The following is a 21,746-nucleotide window of genomic DNA, read 5'->3' on the forward strand; positions in this document are numbered from 1 at the left end:
TTTACCCACCTCGGAAGGATGGAAGGCTGAGTCAACCCTGAGCTGGTGAGATTTGAACCGCTGACCTGCTGATCTAGCAGTAGCCTGCAGTGCTGCATTTAACCACTGCACCACCTTCTCTATATGTTTTAAATTATGCAATTGCCCTACTCATTTACATAAGTTTATGTGGATTTACACGTCATCAGCCCAACTCACCTCACAGGGTTGTTGTCATGGGGAAAATAGAAGAAGGAAGGAGTATTGGGTAAGTTTGCTACTTTGAGTTATTTATATAAATAATAATAAAAGCAGGATAAAAATCTTCCTCTTACAACACTCTTGTAGTTTTCCACAGCTATTTTTCTTCTTTTATTTTCTTTTTGTTCACACGGATAGAAGAAAAATCTATTGAGGGCTAAAATTGTTGTGTAATACTTTTTACATGAGTAACATTTGGAAGATCTAGTTAGGCCTGAAAAAAGTTGGCTGTCTTTAGTCCCAAGCAAAATACTCTACAACAGTGGTCTCCAACCTTGGCAACTTTAAGACCTGTGGACTTCAACTCCCAAAGCTGGCTGAGGAACTCTGAGAGTTGAAGTCCACAAGTCTTAAAGTTGCCAAGGTTGGAGACCACTGCTCTACAATGCAGCCAAGGTCTGAGCTGTTGCAAAAAATACCTGACTGATCATCAAAATTATGGCTGGCAAAAGCTTTTGAACAGAAACAATAGGATTGTTATATCAGGGTGACTTCTGTATGAACAACTGCTCATTAGTATATTTATTTATGGAAATATCCAGACACACACAAATGCACACAACCTGTATTGAAAATGTGGATATCTGTGTTTGCATTCTTGGCATTTGTTTCTTTTTATGTACACTGAAGGTTAGAATATTTTGTTATCTCAAGAACAAAGCCAACATGGTTTGAATCATGTTGCTGCTTCAGCTACCCTATCTAGAAGGAAAACTAAAATGTTCTGCCTTTTCAAGGTCATCAGAAGCAAAATATATTGAAGGTTGGCTTCAAAATGATAAAGTAGTATAAAAGGGAGATAGAAATGGGGTGAAAACTATGGCATGTGAAAATCTTCCAAATTACAAGACACTAAGGGAAAGTCTGGGCAAATCATTTTCAAACACACCAAAGACTACAAGCAATGGTGAAAAACTGTTTTTTAAAGTTAATGCCCTATTGTTAAATTTATAGATTAGACAAGGAAGGAAAAACCATAAATAGAGTTTCCTCTATATGACTGTATTACTAATGCAAGACTTCCACCCTTGGGACCAATGAATAATAATTAACTGATCACCATGATGGCATAGTCCCAGATGGACTTAACCTTAAGGCTTTCCAGCATTCTCTCCAGCTTAGTCAGCTAATTTTCTATCTACTTACACAACCATGCTAGTTACAGTTATATGTTCCCATATAGAGAAGGCTTTTTAACACTAAACAAAATATAAACATGTCATGAGAAATGTACTTCTTCTCTGTACAAGATGGAGTTATACCATAATTGTGCAGAGGCAGCCATGCTATTAGACAGAATAGAATGTGAAACGAATAGCAGTCAAAAGATTGTAGAAAAAGAAAAGAAAACTAAATGTCTTAGGCAGATTGGAAGGCTTTGACACACACATTTGATTAAGTTACTAGTCTGGTCAGCTTTTGTAAGGCACTATCTTGTCTGTTTAGGAGAAAAATGCATTCTTTTAGAAAGCATATATGAAGTCAATGAAGTTAATTGTCCAGTGACCATTCAAAGTTTCGAATGGTTTGAGAAAGTTGCAGTCATCATAACATTCTTGCAATCACATGATTCCAAAGACAATTCTAATTGTCAACTGACTTGCAATTTATAATAATTGCCCTGTCCTGCAGTCATATGATCACCATTCTAAAGAGGAATTCTGTCATCTGCACCTCTATAACTGTCTGGTTTGGCACTGCAACCAATCAAGACAAACACAGACTTCAAAAAGTAATTAGAACTGCAGAAAAAACAATTGCTACCAACCTGCCTTCTGTTGAGGACCTATATACTACATGAGCCAGAAAGAGGGCTGTGAAAATATCTACAGATCCCTCACATGCTTGAAATAAACAGTTTCAACTTCTGCCCTCAAAACGATGCTATACAGCAGTGCACGTCAAAACAACTAGACACAAGGACAGTTCCCCCCCACATGCCATCACTCTGTTAAACAACTAATTCCCACAACACTGTTAAACTATATAAAAAAGGTAGTATTACCATCATTACCTATTACCTATCTCCTTATCTTCTTATGATTATAACTTTGTTGCTTGTATCTTATGATTTATATTGTTTACTTAGTATTCTAGTATGATGTATGTTGATTGCTTATTTAGTGTACATGACTATCATTTAGTGTTGTATCTAATGTTTTATGATGAATGTATTTTACAATGACTATGTTAATGATTTATCATTATTGTTGTATGTACATTGAGATCTTATGCACCTGAAACAAATTCCTTGCATGTCTAAGCACACTTGGCCAATAAAGAGTTCTATTCTATTTGTGACCTCTGCTACCAGCTTCCAACAAACTCAATAGGAAAGCCAATAGGAAAGCCTAAGTTGCAAATGGAGATTATTTGATGTTTTACCTAATGATCACAACTGGAATTTTCAAAATTGCCATCATAAGATGGTGTGGTCATATGACATTGTGCTTTGCAGCCATGTTAATTACCATTGTTAACCACGTCTACAATTCTTTATATAAATATTACACTTTGGACAAAGGAATAAGCACTGTTGTCAAGCACCTATTAGTTGTAGATAATTATAGTTTCCCCATAATCTTTGCAAAGTCTGCTTTCTATCTTGACCTAGCTCGAAATGTTGGCAAGAAGTAAAAAATATAACTATGATAGAATCTCCAGCTGTTCCATATCATGATTATTTTTATATCTTTGTATGGTGAGTATTCTAATAATTAATTCCATAGGCATAATGGCAAAAATTGCCTCTTCTGCTTCAAAAGAAAACAGGCCAATTTCAATTCTTTCTAAATGGCATATTCCATTATTTCAGATCAGCTCTTACATATTATAGTTATTTTACTGACATAAAATATTTAGAATTGGGTGAGGTATAGTTAGAGTTGGCTGAGGTAATTACAGTTATCAAAATAGTTATCTGGAAATGAAAAAGATTTTCTATAGAAACAAACCTATTGCTTTCTTGGCAAGGTTTTTCAGAAACGGTTTGCCATTCCCTCCTTCCTGAGAATAAGGGAGTATGATTAGCCCAAGGTCACCCATCTGGTTTCATGGTCATGGTGGAATTAGAATGTATGGTTTCCTGATTTCTAACTTGAAACTTTAACCATATACCATGGCTCTCATCTCTTTGATACATCTTCCTTATCTTACTGGCAGTGGCTGCTCATGTCCCATTTGAAGAAGTTTGAATCTGTGGGATGTTCTGTTTTTAAAGAATGTGCTCTACAGATTTTGTCCCTCAAAACCTATAAATAATCTCTATGCTATTTTTTTAGATGGATATAATTTCAGTGCAAACATTGTATTCCAGTTGCATAATCCTTGATTATTCAATAACTAGCTAGTCATCCTCATGGCTCCTGAAATCGCTTCATGTTCACATTTAGGTGCACTGGTTATAAAGCAAGCTTGTCTTGGATCATCTCTGATCAACACCCACACAGATGTTGTCATTCACATAGTTTGGTGAGCTGAAAGCCAAAAAAAATTGGTATGAAACGGAACAGGCCAATCACATGTTACTAAATTAGCAAAGAGAAAAAGAATGCTGAAGGACACTGTATTAAAACAACTAAACTCCCACTCATTGTATTCTTATGTACGAAGCTCTTTTTTCCACCCATAATAACTTGAGCAACACATGGATCTAGTCAGGAGGAAAAAATACTTGTCATTTTTCTTCTTTTTAAAAAAAAAAAACTGCAGTCAATGTGGGCAGGAAGTCCTAATATAGTTATAGACATCCAAATGGAAACAGCTCACAACCTTAAGCTTTTTGATATGATGCATTTGCACCTATAGAGAAGGATGCTTTCTTCATATGGTAATAATTTTACAGATTCTCCTTAGTAGGATAGGAAAATTTGTACTGGGTTATTACAGTAGGTAAAATTCAGTATGGCTTCTTTTTTTCTCATGCTTGTCTTTTCAGGATCTTATATATTTAAGCTGATATATAGCTTTTCAGTGACAAATAAATAGGTCTGTGCCTACAAAATTATTTCGAAGAAGCAGTTTGGATGTCCAGCATCTCTCATTATAGTACTTTTTTGGAAAAAAAAAGCTGTGGGCTTTTTCAGCTTTAGGAGTTGCTTCAAATACTGCTTTAACAATCTGATTTATTAAAATAGTCACATCTTTTTCACACTCATGCAAAAGCCCGTCCAAAAGATAAGCATGCTTCAATGAATAACAGAGGAATTTTATACTTATGTTCAATTAGCAATAATCGCGTCTCGGAATAAACCTCATTGGCTACGCTACTGCCACCGCACAAAAGCAAAAGTTTATAGGTCTGCCAGGAAGGGCAGTCAATTTTTATGTAGGCTTTCTCCTCCAGGACTCAAACCTGTCTACCACGCATACAGTGGCAAAATTCTGTGGTCTCAGAATTATAGCTGTCATCTTGTACCAATTATTTGGACATATCCCTAACAATTTCTGGACCATTATATTTACTCCCACACTTACTGGCTTTTCACCCACATAAACCAGGGAGTGACCCAAACAGTTTGAAAGCATATATGTATTTTTAATGTTAGTACTTTTATATTTTAATGTCAGTACTTTTTTTCAATATATTGTAAAAAGTAATGTCTGTTGCTGGCCTTTGACCGTAATAAAGATGATATTATTATTATTATTCGCAACAACATAATTGTATCACAGCGGCCAGTTGTTTCGCCGGATTTGGCATTGATTACTAGTGGGGCCCCACCCAGGGGCCTAGGACGTCGTAACATATTTTTGTAATATGCGTGCAGATCCAAGCAGTGCGGCTTATTGCATTTGACTGATGGTGATTTTGTCAATTTTTAACTGTTTTAAATGTAATTCCAGTGCTTTTGGAATAGCATCCAGTGTGCCAATTACTACTGGAATTACCACTGCTGGTTTGTGCCATAATCATTGAATTTCAATTTTTAAGTCTGGTATTTCGCGATTTTTTCATATTCCTTCTCGTGGACCCTGCTTTCACCTGGTATTGCAATGTCTATGATTGTAACCTTATTTTTCTCAACCAGTGTGATGTCTGGTGTATTATGAGCCAGTATTTTGTCCGTTTGTATGCGAAAATCCCAGAAGATCTTGACCATCTGATTTTTGGTGACTTTTTCAGGCTTATGTTCCCACCAGTTTGTTGCTGTTTTAATATTATAATTTTTGCACAAATTCCAATGGGTCATTTGTGCTACTGAATTGTGCCGCAATTTATAATCAGTCTGCGTGATTTTTTTTACAGCAGCTGAGTATGTGATCAACAGTTTCATCAGCTTCTTTGCAAAGTCTGCATTTGGCATCATCAGAGGATTTTTCGATTTTGGCCTTAATGGCATTTGTGCGGATAGCTTGTTCTTGAGCAGCCAGGATTAGTGACTCTGTTTCTTTCTTTAATGTACCTGCTGTTAACCATAACCAAGTTTTTTCACTATCCACTTTATCTTTTATTTTTTCCAGAAATTGGCCATGCAATGCTTTGTTTTGCCAACTCTCCATTCTTGATTTTATCACATCTTTTCTGTATTCTTGTTTCGTCTGTTGGACCTTCAATAGATTTTTGTTCTTTACTTCGATTAATAGATGTTCTGCCTGGAGGCTGTCAGGGTCTGGATGGGAGCGAACAAGCTTGGACTCAATCCCGACAAGACCGAGTGGCTATTGATGCACCCTCTTAGCCTGGGGGGTGAAATTATACACCCCTCAGAGAGGGTCCGCAATTTGGGTGTCCTCCTGGATCCACAGCTGACGTTAGAACATCATCTGTCGGCTGTGACCAGGGGGGCCTTTGCCCAGGTTCGCCTGGTGCACCAGTTGCGGCCCTATCTGGACTGGGAGGCCCTTCGGGTGGTCACTCACGCCCTCGTCACCTCAAGACTGGATTACTGTAATGCGCTCTACATGGGGCTGCCCCTGAAGAGTGTTCGAAGACTGCAGTTGGTCCAGAATGCAGCCACGCGAGTGATATTGGGTGTACCTAGATACACCCATGTTACACCTATCCTCTGCAAGCTGCACTGGCTCCCCATTGTTCTCCGGACGTGCTTCAAGGTGCTAGTCATTACTTTTAAAGCCCTACATGGTTTAGGACCTGGCTACCTGAGAGACCGCCTCCTGCCATTTACCTCCCAACGACCAATAAGATCACACAGATTGGGCCTCCTCCGGGTGCCGTCGGCCAGTCAATGTCGGTTGGCGGCTCCCCGGGGGAGGGCCTTCTCTGTAGCTGCTCTGGCCCTATGGAACGATTTTTCCGTAGAGATCCGGACCCTTACTACTCTTCCGGCCTTCCATAAAGCTACTAAGACCTGGCTGTTCTGGCAGGCCTGGGGCTGTTGATCAGTATCCAGCCCCACTCTAACAGTATGTATGGTGTGAAATTTTAACCTTTGTATTCTTATTTTAATTTTTATATATGTTTCTTTGTCTTGTCTGTAAGCCGCCCAGAGTCGCAAGGGAGTGGACGGCATACAAATGTCAATAAACTCAAACTCATCTCAGTTGTTCGTTGCCAATGCTTTTCTCAAAGTCATGTATCCACTTTGATTCCTTACTGTAGTCCTTTGCATTTTCCCACAATTCTTTCCAGAATTCAACTGTGGCCTGCTTTTCTGGTTTTTCACTTTTGGTGTCATCATTCACATTAAGACTTTGATAAAAACGCCGTTGGTCTGATCAAAATTGCTGATTTTGTTTATATTGGATGATTGGTGCCTCATATCTTTCAATTTTTCTAGCTGTTGCTGTTATCTACTGTTTTACAATCTCTACAGCTTCATTGATGTTTCTTGTATCCAATCTATATCTTCTGATTAGCTGATCTATGATTTTGCTGCTGCTGCTGCTGCTGTTGTTGTTGTTATTATTCTTTTAAAAATCTGAAGCATTTCTTCCAAAAAAATTCCATACAACCATAGCCTGGTAGGACAAATTATCGAAAGGGAACTGATTCTGGAACCGGATTAAAAGTCTTCTAAGAACTAACCATGGCAAGATCTCCAAATCACATTGCTTCCTATAAAGACCAAATTGAAATATAATAAACTTACTGCACTTGTTTTTCTCTAAATACAAGAATAGTATCATAGATACTTTATCTTGTAGACGTGACAGATATTTTCAGATAAAAGAGAGAATAAAGTGCTGATATAGTGGAATAAACTTGACCGAAATAGAAATGAACCAGATCGTTTTTAAATATTTTGCAATAATTTATTGCCTGTGATTCAGAGTTAAAACTTATGTTTTGCCTGTCAGTTCCTAGCATGACTAGTCAAAAGGAATTCAAGCAGCTAGAGTCAGGCAGAGTAATGAAGTTGCTTCAGGTGGCCAAGGCTGAGAATTGGCAGGAGACTATTGGAAGGGAAAGTTGTTTGCTACATTGCTTGTCTTATAGTCTGTGTTTTTCAGGCTGGGATATGGAAACTATTGCCTAATCAGATAATTCTAAATTTATTATTTGTACAGCATTAGTATCTAAACTGCCCCCAAAAATGCAAATCTGGCCTGTAAAGAAAATAATTAATGGAATGTTATCTCAAAGATAATGCTTGGAATGATATGAATGGGATTTGATGCCCAAACATCTTCTCACAAACACAGTCTCTGACACTCTAGGGTGAACTTGTTTGTGAACCTGACTTTACAAAGTCTTGTGAAAACTGGACAGAAGAAGAACTGGTCAAGATTTGTTTTTGCTTAAGGTACTTAAAAGATACTGTCCTTCCGCCTGCCCGTTCTACATACTGAAGCCATGGTTTTCCAGAAGACTGCCAAGATTTGGCTCCACCAATTAGCCTAACAATGTTAAACAACCATGGGTTGGTTGGTGATTTGAACTTTATAGCCTTTGGAATGCTTTAACTTTGATTTTTACTTTTACTTTATAATTTTTAACTGCTTTTAACTCTGTTTTTAATCTGTGATTTTATTTATGTGTTCATATTGTTTTATCATGCTGTTGTAAACTGCCCATAGTTACTTAAGTGAGCTGGGCGGTATAGAAATTTAATAAATACATACGTACAAGCATACATATTGTGCTGAATAATGAATTGTCCTTGAAAGATAAATGGCAAATACCAGGCAAATTTGGTGTGAGCAGCAAAGATCACACGGTGGCAAAAGTTGTGTCCACAATACCTCAGTGCTGCTGTCTTCTCACTAACATATATGAACCACTGCTCTGTCTCATTCTTGTAGTCCTATGTATCACTTCACACATTTAATTCACTCTTCTCTAACCTGTGACCTACAGATGTATTGAATGTCAATTCCATCATTTCCAGCCATCATAGTCTTGAGGAAAATGGAATGGTTTGTGGTAGCAACGAAGAAGAAAAAGCATCCCATAGAAGGAAGTCTCATTAGAAGAGCTGTGAGCACTGCAAGTTCAGTGCTTCTCATAGCACTGTTTTTTTCACTAAAGAGTACACCATCCGCCATGCCTTTCAAAACATTCGTGGAATATGACTAGCCAACTCTTCAGATGATAAATATTAAACACGTGGGTTTTCAAGAAGTACAAGCATGACACATCAGTTCTAATGATGTTCTGTGGCAGTTCACCTATCAAAAGTACATTTAGGTAATGCAAATATGACAATAAATACATTTATTCCTCCATGGCCTCACACTGAAAAAAAAATCAGTTACAACACTGTGTTAGAAACATTTGCTGAAGTGATAATAAAAGCATATTTTTATTCCAGGAGTTTCCTGCTTTTAATTTATAAGCATAAAGTTAATATATTTGATTTTATTTTATTAATAGAGGGCTATGAAAATATCTACATCCCCCTCACATCCTGGACATAAATTGTTCAACTTCTACCCTTAAAACAATGCTATAGAGCACTGCACATCAGAACAACTAGACACAAGGACAGTTTTTCCCCACATGCCATCACTCTAGTAAAGAACTAATTCCCACAACACTGTCAAACTATCCTGACCCAACAAATACACGCCCGACAAAAGTGCGCCGACAAATGTGCACCGACAAAAGCGCGCTGACAAAAGCGTGATTAGGGCTAGGGTTAGGGTTATAACGTTGTTTTCGCATCCCACTATGTTGTTTGTTGATGGCGTGCTTTTGTCGGCGTGCATTTGTTGGCGCGCTTTTGGGCGCAATTTTGATGTTGCGGTTTTGTCGGGCGCGCATTTGTCGGGCGCGCATTTGTCGGGCGCGCATTTGTCCGTGAACCCAAACTATTACTAAGACTGTGTTACTATTATTCTTCTTATCCTTCCTATTACCTATCTCCTCCTACTTATGACTATAACCTTGTTGCTTGTGTTTATTTAGTTTCCTAGTATGATTTGATTGCTTATTTAGTAACCTATGACTATCACTAAGTGTTGTATCGTATGATTCTTGATTGATGTATTTTTATGTACACTGAGAGCTTATGCACTGAATACAAATTCCTTGTGTGTCCAATCACACTTGGCCTATTCTATTCTATTCTATTCTATTCTATTCTATTCTATTCTATTCTATTCTATTCTATTCTATTCATGTTTGGTCTTTCTGTTCTAGTAAGGATTCAATATAACACCAAAAATGGCCCTGCATACAAGCTACCTGTCCCATTTACCTCTTAACTTCCCTAGCTATGCTTTGGGAATCTACTTACATTTTACGCTAAATTTGATGAAGGATTTCACCTATAGCAGTGGATTCTCTTTTAAATTTGGCATTAATGTAGAATATTTGGCAAGGCAAAGATCACGGGAAGTTGTTTCAGTTTCCTCTTGATCATTGTATAGATTTAATGCGAGAGAAACAGGAAAATTTTTGAGTGATGTGATATTTGCTTCAGGCTGTATATCTGCTATCCTCTTGTCATTACTCTATACTGTATTTGAAAAATGTAAGGGGGATGGGGAAGGGAAATTCCACAATGATGAGGAAACAGATGCTCAGCTATATGCTAGAAACCTCTGTCTGAAAAATATTAGGCATAATATATTATCCTCAAGGTTATATTGACTAGAGATCTAAATTGAAACAGCCATTTTGTGCACTTTTTATATCAAAATACAAAAGCAAAAATATATAGCAATGTAATACTACGTTCATGAATATTCATAGGAGGCATATTAAATAATTATACTACAGTTTGAAAAAAGAAGCAAAGAAACAAAAAGAGAAAAGGGAAGAAGAAAGGAATTTTTTTCTCCAGTTACTAAAAAGGTTATTAGCTGTTTTGCAACTGGGCAATGCTATCTTTTAAACTGGAAAACATCTGGCTCATGAAACTGAAATTGAATCTTCTTTCTGGATAAAAGGGGTCTGCAACATATTACTGAACTCTTGTTCATTGTTTTACTCCATTATGCTTTGTGGGTAATCAACTTCATTCTCTCTAGATACTTCCACACTACTATGGGCTATATCACGGGTATGAAACTCACAATAGCACATTGCTGTCACATGACGTTTTGTGATGTTTTCCCCATTCGTGGAAGCTGGGGTGGGTGTGGCATGTACATGATACATCTGGCCCATGGGCCGCCAGTTTGACACCCCTGATATATTCTTCAATTCCTTAGTTTGAAACCAACCTCTCTTGAAACACAAAGAACACCACAAGAAACCAGTGCTCATTGTTTCTTTCCTGCCCAATAAAAAGTACAATAACATATAGCCACCATGTTCTAATTTTTCTGTCAAATCATTTTGAAAAAGTCATGGTTTTCCAGAAGCAAAATATAGCATACTTCAATTGCTGTGAATGTAACACTCTGAACAGAGAGAAAAAAATGTGGCTAATTGCACACAGTTCTCTTTCTGTTTTCCCTCAAGTAGATCCTAGTTTGCCATTTCTCACTGCCTCACTTATTCTTGATCTTCCCAATGCCTTTCCTCCCTCCAATCAACTGTCACTGATGTTCCAGTATCCCACTTGCCAATGCCTTCATTTTCCATCTTCAGCTACTACCATACTAACAATATACTAATGTGTCTACCCAAAACCATTGTAATAATTCAGTAAGACTCCATAGGTAGCCCTTGTTTAGCAACCACATTTAGTTCAGAAAAAAATGATCATTAAGATGTAAATGTTTATTGATGTGTTCATGTAGGCTGCATAAAGTTGGAGATTTTCCTAAGTGTCATGGTACCTTTTCTGGCATGAATGGCGACTAATTTGCAACACTTGGGTACGATTTGGTTGGATACAGTGAAGGAGAGAGAGAAAGAGCGAGAGAGACAGTGAGAGCAAGAAAGTGTGTGTGTGTGTGTGTGTGAGAGAGAGAGAGGGGGGGAGGGAGGGAGCGAGCGAGCGAGCGAGAGAGAGATGCTGTGAAAATCACTGTTTTGATTAGTTTTAGGTGAACCAATATTATTCTTATTCTGGCATATATTGTTGTTAGGTGCAGAATTTTGGGTGCAAAATTCTGGGTCAGAATTTCTTTTATTGACATTTATTAGCATCATATTTGTAAATGGTAACTATTTGAGCTAGTTGTTAAATGGACATTATCTGTATTCCACTAACTCACTTTTCCTTTGATCTTCTCAGCATCTTCCATTCCCTCTGTTTCCTCAACTGTTACTATACTTGGCTTTTTTCCTGGTTCTCCCCAAACACTTTACCTGAAACTAACCAGCTCTGTTACATACCATGCATACACCAAACTATCTGCATTGTGCATATTTTGCTTCAGACATGAATCATTCCAAGCCAGGTATTTAGTGCATAGGTTGGCTTTGCACATCCCTGTTTCCAATAAAATGGTATAGAATGAAAAGCAAATTTACTCAGCTATCAGATGTCACTATCATATTGATCAGGTTGGCAGATGATTCTGAAGTAGCTAAAAAATAACTGGCATTAAAGTACCCTTAGCCTTCTATTTCCCAAAATATGTATATTTTGATCTTATAACAATAAGTTTATAATATTCTCTCTCTCTCTCTCTCTCTCTCTCTCTCTCTCTCTCTCTCTCTCTCTCTCTCTCTCTCTTTCTCTCTCTCTCTCTCTCACACACACACACATCTATCTATCTATCTATCCATCTATCTATCTATCATCTATCTATCTATCATCTATCTATGTCACATACTGTATATATTATGGAAGATACTTCTGCTCCTTCAAAAGTCTTTGAAACCTTTTTCTTCATAACACAGGAGACAACATTTCTTTCAAGATATTTTTGTAAGATATAACTTCAACTGAAGCTATGCCTTCTCATAAATTTCATCAGCAAATCCAATGTCAATGAGTTGTTTGGAAGTTCTTTTTAAAAAAGAAGCATTTCAGGCATTTTAATTTCAAGAGATTTGTAAGGCAAAGGTTATTCACACAAAGTAATGAAAAGGAAAACAAACCATCAACTTTTAACCACCCTATCCCTTGTTTATTCCAGACACAAAGCCTCCAGGAATTCTATTTTTCATAGCCTTTCTGAAGTACGGTTTCTGATTTATCTGAAATCTGTTTGTTTCATAATAAATAAATCACTGAAGTCTTTAATGCATTTTGAATGCTTTAATATTAAACTAGCTCTTCCAATATTAAAATAAACGTGAAGAAAATAAATAAAAGGGAGAGTGATATGGCCAGCTCCCTGATTAGTTCAGAAATTAACATTACTTTGGGAAGTGTGTAGATATTTATATGTAGATGCAGCATAATGGAGAGAGTAATTAAATTATATGGCACACAGCTCTAATCCTAATGTTCATTTCCAGGCTACCAAGCTGTTAGAAACCCAAATATGCCAGTTCCTTCTCTTCCCTTTCCTCTATTTGCCCAATTGTCACACTAGACAATTCCAAATAGCTCAACAGTTTTCTGTAACTCATTTAATAGCTGATGCACATGTTCACCACTTATAATCTTTAGACCAGGGTGTCAAATCAAGGCCTGGGGCCTAGATCCAGCCTGCAGGGGCTACATGAAAAGAGCAAAGAACTGGCCCTCGGTGCCTCTGCCAGCAAAAAAAGAGGTTGAGAGGGCCACCTGCGGTTCTCCTGACTTCTGTTTTTGCTGGCAGAGGGTTGTAGGAGGCCATCACATCCAGAAATGGAGCGCACACGCTCGTTTTCACTGGCAGATTGCTTGGGCCGCTACAGGTGTCCCCTACACGAGTGATGTCAAGCTGGCCACGCCCACCCTGGCCATACCCATTCTGGTACCCCAAGGTCAAACACCACCCCGAAGCGGCCCTCAATGAAATCAAGTTTGACACTCCTGCTTTAGATCATTTCTCCCTGTTCACAGAATGATAGTGAAATATTCCACTGAAACCAGAAAAAATATAGCTAAATTAGATTTTACATCGAATATATGTTTCCTTAAAGGTTTATAGTTTATAGTGTGGATGTCAGAATCACATTTTTTTTAAAGGAGAAACCAGATTTCTTTTGGTCCATTAACTTTGCCTCTCTCCATAAAGATAATAATAATATTTGACAACCTCCTCACAAGGACGTTCTGGAGAACTGGTAGCAGAAATTTTGAGTAGTTCGGAGAACCAGTAAATATCACCTCTGACTAACCCCACCCCCAACTATTTTCTGCCTCCCGAGTCCCAGCTGATTGGGAGGAAATTGGGATTTTGCAGTAACTTTCCCCTGCCATGCCCACCAAGCCACGCCACGCTCACCAAGTCACACCCACAGAACCAATAGTAAACGTTTTTGAATCTCACCACTGATCAAAACCATGTCAAGCAGTTTAAGCATATTGGATGGGTCTCATCAGAGGAACCACTCCCAGTCCTATAAGTAATATAGTAAGACATAATTTACAGAAACCCATACTAGATCTGTCTTTGTCCAGGTCAACAAGGACCACAATAGGTGCTGGAGTTGCTGGACATCTGGTGCCAAATGGGCTACAAGACTCAGGACTCAGGACCAACAATTGCAGATCTATAGGAAGAAAAGGGTTTTTACTCGATGCAAATATACAAAGATTGAAAACAAAGAGATAATGAGATTTTATTACAGATCAAGTAACAAGAATACTGTATATATTGCAGCGATGCCTTTAATACCATCAGAAGGGAAGAGTATTATTTTTGTAAGCTATGTGTCATGCTGTAGCTGATATGGAAATGTTAGAAATAAAGGATTATGTGAATATAATTTATATGTAATACTAGACACTTGTGGAATTTCACCTGCTTCTGACATGTAGATTAGAAAATGACTCATTGCTTGTTTAACTTCACAGAAGTTGAGAGATGGTTGAAATTTTATAAGTTAGTAGAAGAGTGAGAATTAGCCATAGAAGCAATTTTCTTCCAGAGCATAATTTATGAAGAATATCAGTACAGAGCAGTGGTGGGTTTCAAATTTTTTTAGAACCTTTTCTGTAGGTGTGGCCTGCTTTGTGGGAGTAGCTTGCTGGCTATGTGACTGGGTGGGAGTGGCTTGCCACCATGTGACCGGGTGGGAGTGGCCTGGCAGTCATGTGACTGGGTGGGCATGGCCAACTTGTAAAATGCGGTGAAACTCACTTAACAACGGTCTTGTTTAGCAACCAAAATGTTGGCTCAGAACATTTGAAGCACGCAAGTCTTAAAGTTGTCAAGTTACATGACCCTTGCACCCCTAACCCTTTAGAAAAAACCCCAGGGGTGTTCAAACTTGACAGCTTTAAGACTTGTGGACTTCAACTCCCAGAATTCCTCCTCCAGTCATGTTGGCTCAGGAACTCTGTCAAACATGACAGTTTTAAGACTTTAAGGTTTAGATAGGACTCTTAGAGGTGGGCAGGGCAATGGGTGAGTCAGCCAATCAGTGAGGGGCGGGCAGGGCAAGCGTGGTGTGGACGGGCGGGGGGAGGGAGCTGGAACCAGTTCTAAAGGACAGGATATGAATTTGGTAATACACTGTAAAATATAATACAGTATGCAGTCATTAATTTACATCATATGTTTCTTCATATATACACTATTTATTTAAATATAAATGAATTGGGTTTCTTTGCCTTTCCAGGATTCCCCATTGTTTCCCTACCACCAGTAGCATCTCCTTTCTAACTAATCTTTACTAAAGGATACATCCCAGAAAGCAGGGGTGTCAAACTCACAGCCAGATGCATCATGTGCTGGCCATGCCCATGTCCGGTTTAGTGAAGGGGGGAAAAGTCACAATATGTCGCGTGATGACTCCACGATGATGCAGGTTTGACACCCCTGCCACAAAGCATGTAGATTTCAAATAGATCTGACAATGCCTGATACCTCCAGGAAATCCCTGTCAACATGATAATTCTGTGTGATATGAGACACATGATGGAAATAAAAAGATGCCGCTATGCACCGATGTAGAAAAATGGAAAGAGAGCAGCCGTGATTAAAAAAAAACCAGATAGGTAAAAATTGTCTCCAAAGACACCACCAGACATGATAAAACATCTGTACTTGGCAAAGAGGTGGATTCCTTACATAAAGAAACAAACAAACAAACAATCCATTAAACATTATACTTTTTTTTAAATCCCAGAACTCCTGTGATATTTTTGAAATCCCAATTTAAAATTGTATAATAGTATCTTGTATGCCAGGGGTGTCCAAACTTAGGAACTTTAAGACTTTAAGACAGAATTCTGGGAGTTGAAGTCCACAAGTCTTAAAGTTCCTAAGTTTGGACACCCCTGCTATATGCTAAGGCGAGTAAATTCATCTTTTGGGGAACTAATTTCAGGTTTTCCACACTATGAATTGATTTCAGGTCTTCCGCACTATGAACTGGAATCAGAAAAATCCATCTAAACAGAACTGGTGAGGTTATGACAGGTGACTTAGGGCCAATCTGATCTGGAATTTAGTAAAAACAGACATTATGAGTAACTGAGAACCCCACCCAGACAAGCAGAAATTTTAATTGTTCCAAGTAGTGAACATTTCTTCTTTTCAGAAAATCCCCCCAAGGCCAGTCTCTTGCAACACAGTGCCCTCTAGCATAATACTTAGACAGATTCCAAACTGATTTAGAAACTGAAATCTCTTCAGTGGAAAGCTTTGCTTCCAGGTGTGATTATGGTATGTTATGTCCTCCCAAAACAGTATGGATACAAGATAAAGTTGGTTGGTATGAATTGCTGAAACAGTTGTGGTGTACATTTTTTTTTGCTGAACTTTCCCATATTAGGAAATCAGTGTTTTAGAATCGATACAGGGATAATGGTAACTTTTTGTGACCACAGTTAACATGATTTTTAATTTCTGAGAAATATACAGGATAGATGAAATGATATAATCTATTCACCATAAAATATTGTTTGTAGCAAAAATATACAGTAAGTGAACATGAATCAAACCAATAGCAGAGAAATAATTATAATTAGGATGGATTTGTTTGCAATCTCATCTTCTTCTGCGCCGAGGTGGCGCAGTGGTTAGAGTGCAGCACTGCAGGTTACTTCAGCTGACTGCAGTTCGGCTGTTCAAATCTCACCGGCTCAGGGTTGACTCAGCCTTCCATCCTTCCGAGGTGGGTAAAATGTGGACCCGGATTGTTGTTGGGGGCAATATGCTGACTCTGTAAACCGCTTAGAGAGGGCTGAAAGCCCTATGAAGCGGTATATAAGTCTAACTGTTATTGCTATTGTTATTGCTTATCCTTGAAGCAATATCTCCACTCATACCTTAGCTTCAATTCAGTGTTTAAATGTGTTCACAGCTAACCATGGCATTTCAGTTTGGCTAGGATTTAAAACTAATATTAAACTAGATGAAGATATCAGAACAAACAATAAAAGAGACATTTGCTGCAGGGATAGAGACAAGCTAAAGTGAAAGGATCATATGATTCCGTGGCTAGTGCCAATCAGTGTACATAATTAAAATAAAGTCAGTTTTATGTGTGTATCAGCTGAAACACTTGACAGCTACAGATCAAAGGATATCAATGTTGAGATGTAGGATATCTGAAATCAGCATACATAAATATTTTGGAAAAGTACCATAAACTAATATATGTTAATATAATGTCAATGAACACGCTATACCAGTGATGGTTAAACTTTCTGGCACTGAGTGTTAAAACTGGAGCACGTGTGTATGTGCCGGAGCGTATGTGCACAGCAGTCAGCTGATCTTCCAGGTTCCATTGTGTGTATGCATGCTGGCCAACTGGTCCAGTGTGCATGCACTCTTAAAGTAGAAGAAAGCAAGTCTAAGCCCTGGAAGTAACTTAGTCTTCTAAAGTTCTGAAAGTTCGGAAATTTGAAATCCTAGGTCCGTGATGATGAATCTATGGAACCATTTGTTAGGGCATGTGAGGTGTTGCCCTCCAGCTGACTTCGGCCTTCATTTTTGGCTGTTTTTCGCCTTCCAGAGGCTTCCCTGAAGCATCTAGAGGGCGAAAAACAACCCAATGCACAAACCGGAAGTTTGGGAATGGACATCCAGGTTGCCCATAAGGCCATTTTTCTCCCTCTGGAGGCTTTAGGGAAGCCTCGTGAAGCTTCTGGAGGGCCTCTGGGGGAGAGGGCAGGGGAACCCATTTTTGCCCTCCCCAGGCTCCTAGAAAGCCTCTGAAACCTGGAGAGGGTGAAAAATGGGTGCATCGTGCACCAAAAGCGGGGGGTGGGGGAGGGTTGTGTGCATATATGCATGGGTGTCATGTGTACATGTGTGGGGTGGGTGGGTTCATGCACATAGAATTATGGGTGTGGGCACCCCGCGCATGACCCCCATGTGCTCTTCCCGCTTTTGGCATGCGAAAGCAAAAAGGTTAGCCAACACTGTCCTAGGTAATGATCTAATGATTTTAACAGTTTCCATTGTTTTTCCAGGGCAATACAATACAATTCCCTTTGATGTGATTCTATTCCTATTTTATAGTTGCAGAGAGAAATAAAGCAAAAATACATGAAGAAAACCTCTTTATAAATTGCATTGAGTATAGTAATTGCTGGAAACCAAGTATGCTACTTGGAAGAGCGTATGAAGATACATATGACAGGGCTTTTCCAAGCTTAGTTTTAAACACTTTACTTTAGTCACTCAGGGTGACCAAGAAACTTTATATTTAGTGTATGAATGATTACCTAACTTTAAATCATATAAATATTTTTCTCAGTGTGAGGGAAACATGCCACTCATTTTTCCAGTAGCAGATTGCTATGGATGAAATAATGTTTTCTTAAAATGCAAAATAAACACTTGAAATGGAAATTCTTTTTCACCATCTCAGACTAAGAACTTGTTTATAACTATTTAAAGTGAATATATGAGTACAAATACATATTGTTTCTATTGCTGAACTTTATTCTAAAGCAAGTCTTTGAGTTGCCATATTATAATAGGATTGCAGAAATAATATCAAATAAAATTATATCCATCTCCACTACATTTCAATTTTTAAAATTCTTGAGGAAACATAATTAAAGGGTTATAAAATCATCATATATAGTTTCATCTTACCTCTTTTCATAAAAGTTGAGACAAAAATAAAATACCATCAGTATGTTCTTTTCACACAATGCTACCCTGTTTTCCTGAAAATAAGACCTCCCCAGATATTAAGCCCAATCGGGCTTTTGAGCCGATGTGCTAAAATAATTCTCCTCTGAAAATAAGCCCTCTTCAAAAAACATTGCAACACAACAGCAGCCATGAGATGACCATGTTCGCCACCTCCCGCACTTCAAAAATAATAAAACCTCGCCGAAAATAAGGCCAAGCGCTTATTTTGGGGGTCAAAAGAAAATAAGACCCTGTCTTAAACACGGTATCTTTAGTTTACCATCTGAACCATATTTACTCATGAAGCTACTTCTCAGTGGTAGCAGGTACCTCTAAATACAATCTTGAAGCATCTTCTTTTCTACCAGGTCATGTATTAAGATTATCAGATTATGGGTTTGACCAGCAATAGTGGAAAAGAGCCTTTTATGGTAGTGACCGCTACATTATAATACCTTTCAAAGGTATATTATATTATAGGTATGTTATATTTCTTCTAGTGTTGGAATGAAATATTTTTAAGTGTCTCATTATTGACAGAAATTCTCATATCCTTGGTTGGTTGTACATTTACTATTTCTAAATTTCAGTGTGATGTTCCTTGAAATCCATTTTTGGACAGTGGTCAATCTAGAACAGGGGTGTCAAAATCAAGGCCTGAGAGCCACATCCAGCCTGCGAGGTGCTTAGATCTGGCCCACCTTGCCACCTGGAAACAGTGAAGGATCGGCTGCAGTGCCTCTGCCAGGAAAAGTGGAGCTTGTGAGGAGCCTCCCGGGCTCCATTTTCGGCTGTGACAGACTCCTGCAGCCCTCTGCCAGCAAAAATGGTGCTTGAGTGACGCTCCTGAGCTCCATTTTTCCTGGCAGAGTGCTAGCAAAACAAACTACTAGCAAAAATGGCATTTGATCACATGAGTGATGTCGAGCTGCAACCCCTCCATCCACCACCCCCCCAAGGTCAAACACAACCCTGATGCGGTCCTCAATGGAATCGAATTTGATACTACTGATCTAGAATAACGATAAGTCAACTAGTGTCTCTAGACTTTTTTCTTGTGCTTCTGACTTTCTATCCCAGCTAACTTTTTTCTCTCTTAGTCTTTCAATTTAGAAAATAAATGGAATAAATAACACGCTGCAGAGCAAACTCCAGAGATCTAGCATCATCTTTATTTCCAATAATGTACTTGTGGTCTATATAGGCAACCTTAGAAAATAAAATTATTTGGTGGCTGTTATTATGGCATGCATGTCTAGATGCATGGGCATTCATTGGTTTCAGCCACTTTAATCAAAAAGCTTGTGCAGTTGAGCCGTGAACTCTACCCCTTTTGGATTTGTGTGCAAAGACACAATACACATACAAAAGAGGTGAGGTTTGTGTTTTTACAGTGGGATGCTGTTTTCATCAGACTCAGTCAATTATTATAACCTCACCAGAGGTGGTATTCAGCAGGTTCTGACCAGTTCTGGAGAACCGGTAGTGGAAATTTTGAGTAGTTCAGAGAATCTGTAAATATCACCTTTGATTGACTCCGCCACCATCTATTCTCTGCCTCACGAGTCCCAGCTGATTGGGAGGAAATGGGGATTTTGCAGTATCCTTCCCTTGGAGTCAGGTAGGAATGGAGATTTTACAGTACCCCTCCCCTGCCACGCCATGCCCATCAAGCCACGCCCCCAGAACCGGTAGTAAAAAAATCAAATCCCACCACTGCTCCTTACTCCAGACACTGCTATATGAATCTTTAGTCTTTAAGAAGATGTTGGATAGCCATTTGTCTGAAATGGTATAGGGTTTCCTGCCTAGGCAGGGGGTTGGACTAGAAGACCTCCAAGGTCCCTTCAACTCTGCCATTGTATTGTATTGAATACATATTTATTTGTATATAGAAAGCAACAGAAGAAATTGATGGAGAAATGGGAAGCATTAATTTGCCCACCAATAAATAGATGATGTAAGTCTAGCATGATCACTATGGTGGCTGCTTTATCAACAATCAAGCTTCCCAAGGGCAGCTGTTTGGTAATAGCACAGGCTTTTTGGATTGGACTGGCAGCTCCTGCTACTGGACGTGAGGAAAACAAAACAAAACCCAACCTTAAGACTGAAATGTGGCTGTCGAAAGTAGAACAATGGACACTGGGAATAAAATTATGGGCTTCAATCACTAATGGCTGCAGTTTTATCCCTAATAATTCCAGTCACAGGCGCTTTTCTCTATTTCAGTGGGGGGGGGGGATTGATTTCTGAAATTGTCATTACAGCCCTACATTTATCACTTCAATTCTTGGGGAAGTTATTTCTCATCCAGAAACCACCATTGCACTTCTGGGATGTTCATTTCAAACTCAAGGTAAACCACTGCAAACTCGATTGCAGAAAATACGACTTCAGCAACAGAGTGGTCAATGCCTGGAATGCTCTACCTGACTCTGTGGTTTCTTCCCCAAACCCCCCAAAACTTTAACCTTAGACTGTCTACTGTCGACCTCACCCCCATTCCTAAGAGGTCTGTAAGGGGTGTGCATAAGCACACCAACGTGCCTATGGTCCCTGTCCTAATGCTCCATTTCATGTATTCAAAATCTTGTGTATACTTATATATGTTATATGTTATCTAATGCATGCTTGAGGAAATAAATAAATAAAAATAAATAAAAAAAATAAAAAATAGACAAGAACAGAAAAACCATTCTCAGACAGATGGGATCAGATGACGGCAACCTCAAATTGTTTTCCAGTAGTGAGACAGAGAAGGCAGACTTCCTATATAGTACTAGTATGTACAACATAAGAATTCTCTAACTACTGTATATGTACACCCAAAGGTTGTATGAAAAATAATGCCTCCAATGTTACAAGTCACCAACTCATGGCAGTATACATAGTCCTCGATTTACAACCACAGTTAAGCCCAAAATTTCTATTCCTAAGTGAGACATTTGTATAGTAAGCCCCATTTTACAACCTCTCTTGCCATGATTGTTAAGTGAATACCTGCAATTGTTAAGTGAATGTGGTTTCCCCCGAGTCAGTTGCCAATAAATTTTGATCAT

General features: G+C 38.6%; 1 protein-coding gene and 1 pseudogene across 1 annotated transcript in view; both read right to left on the minus strand.

Moving 5' to 3' along the window:
* The window catches only part of SYN3 (synapsin III), a 197,091-nt gene that overhangs the window by 81,744 nt on the left and 93,601 nt on the right, over positions 1–21,746 (minus strand). The gene's annotated exons all lie outside the window — the stretch shown is intronic.
* On the minus strand, positions 4,363–4,526 carry LOC148044067 (U4 spliceosomal RNA; annotated as a pseudogene).

Source organism: Thamnophis sirtalis, unplaced genomic scaffold, assembly GCF_051295495.1.
Source record: "Thamnophis sirtalis isolate CommonGarterSnake01/CBP01778 unplaced genomic scaffold, rThaSir2_p1.2 scaffold_9, whole genome shotgun sequence".
Taxonomy (NCBI): domain Eukaryota; kingdom Metazoa; phylum Chordata; class Lepidosauria; order Squamata; family Natricidae; genus Thamnophis; species Thamnophis sirtalis.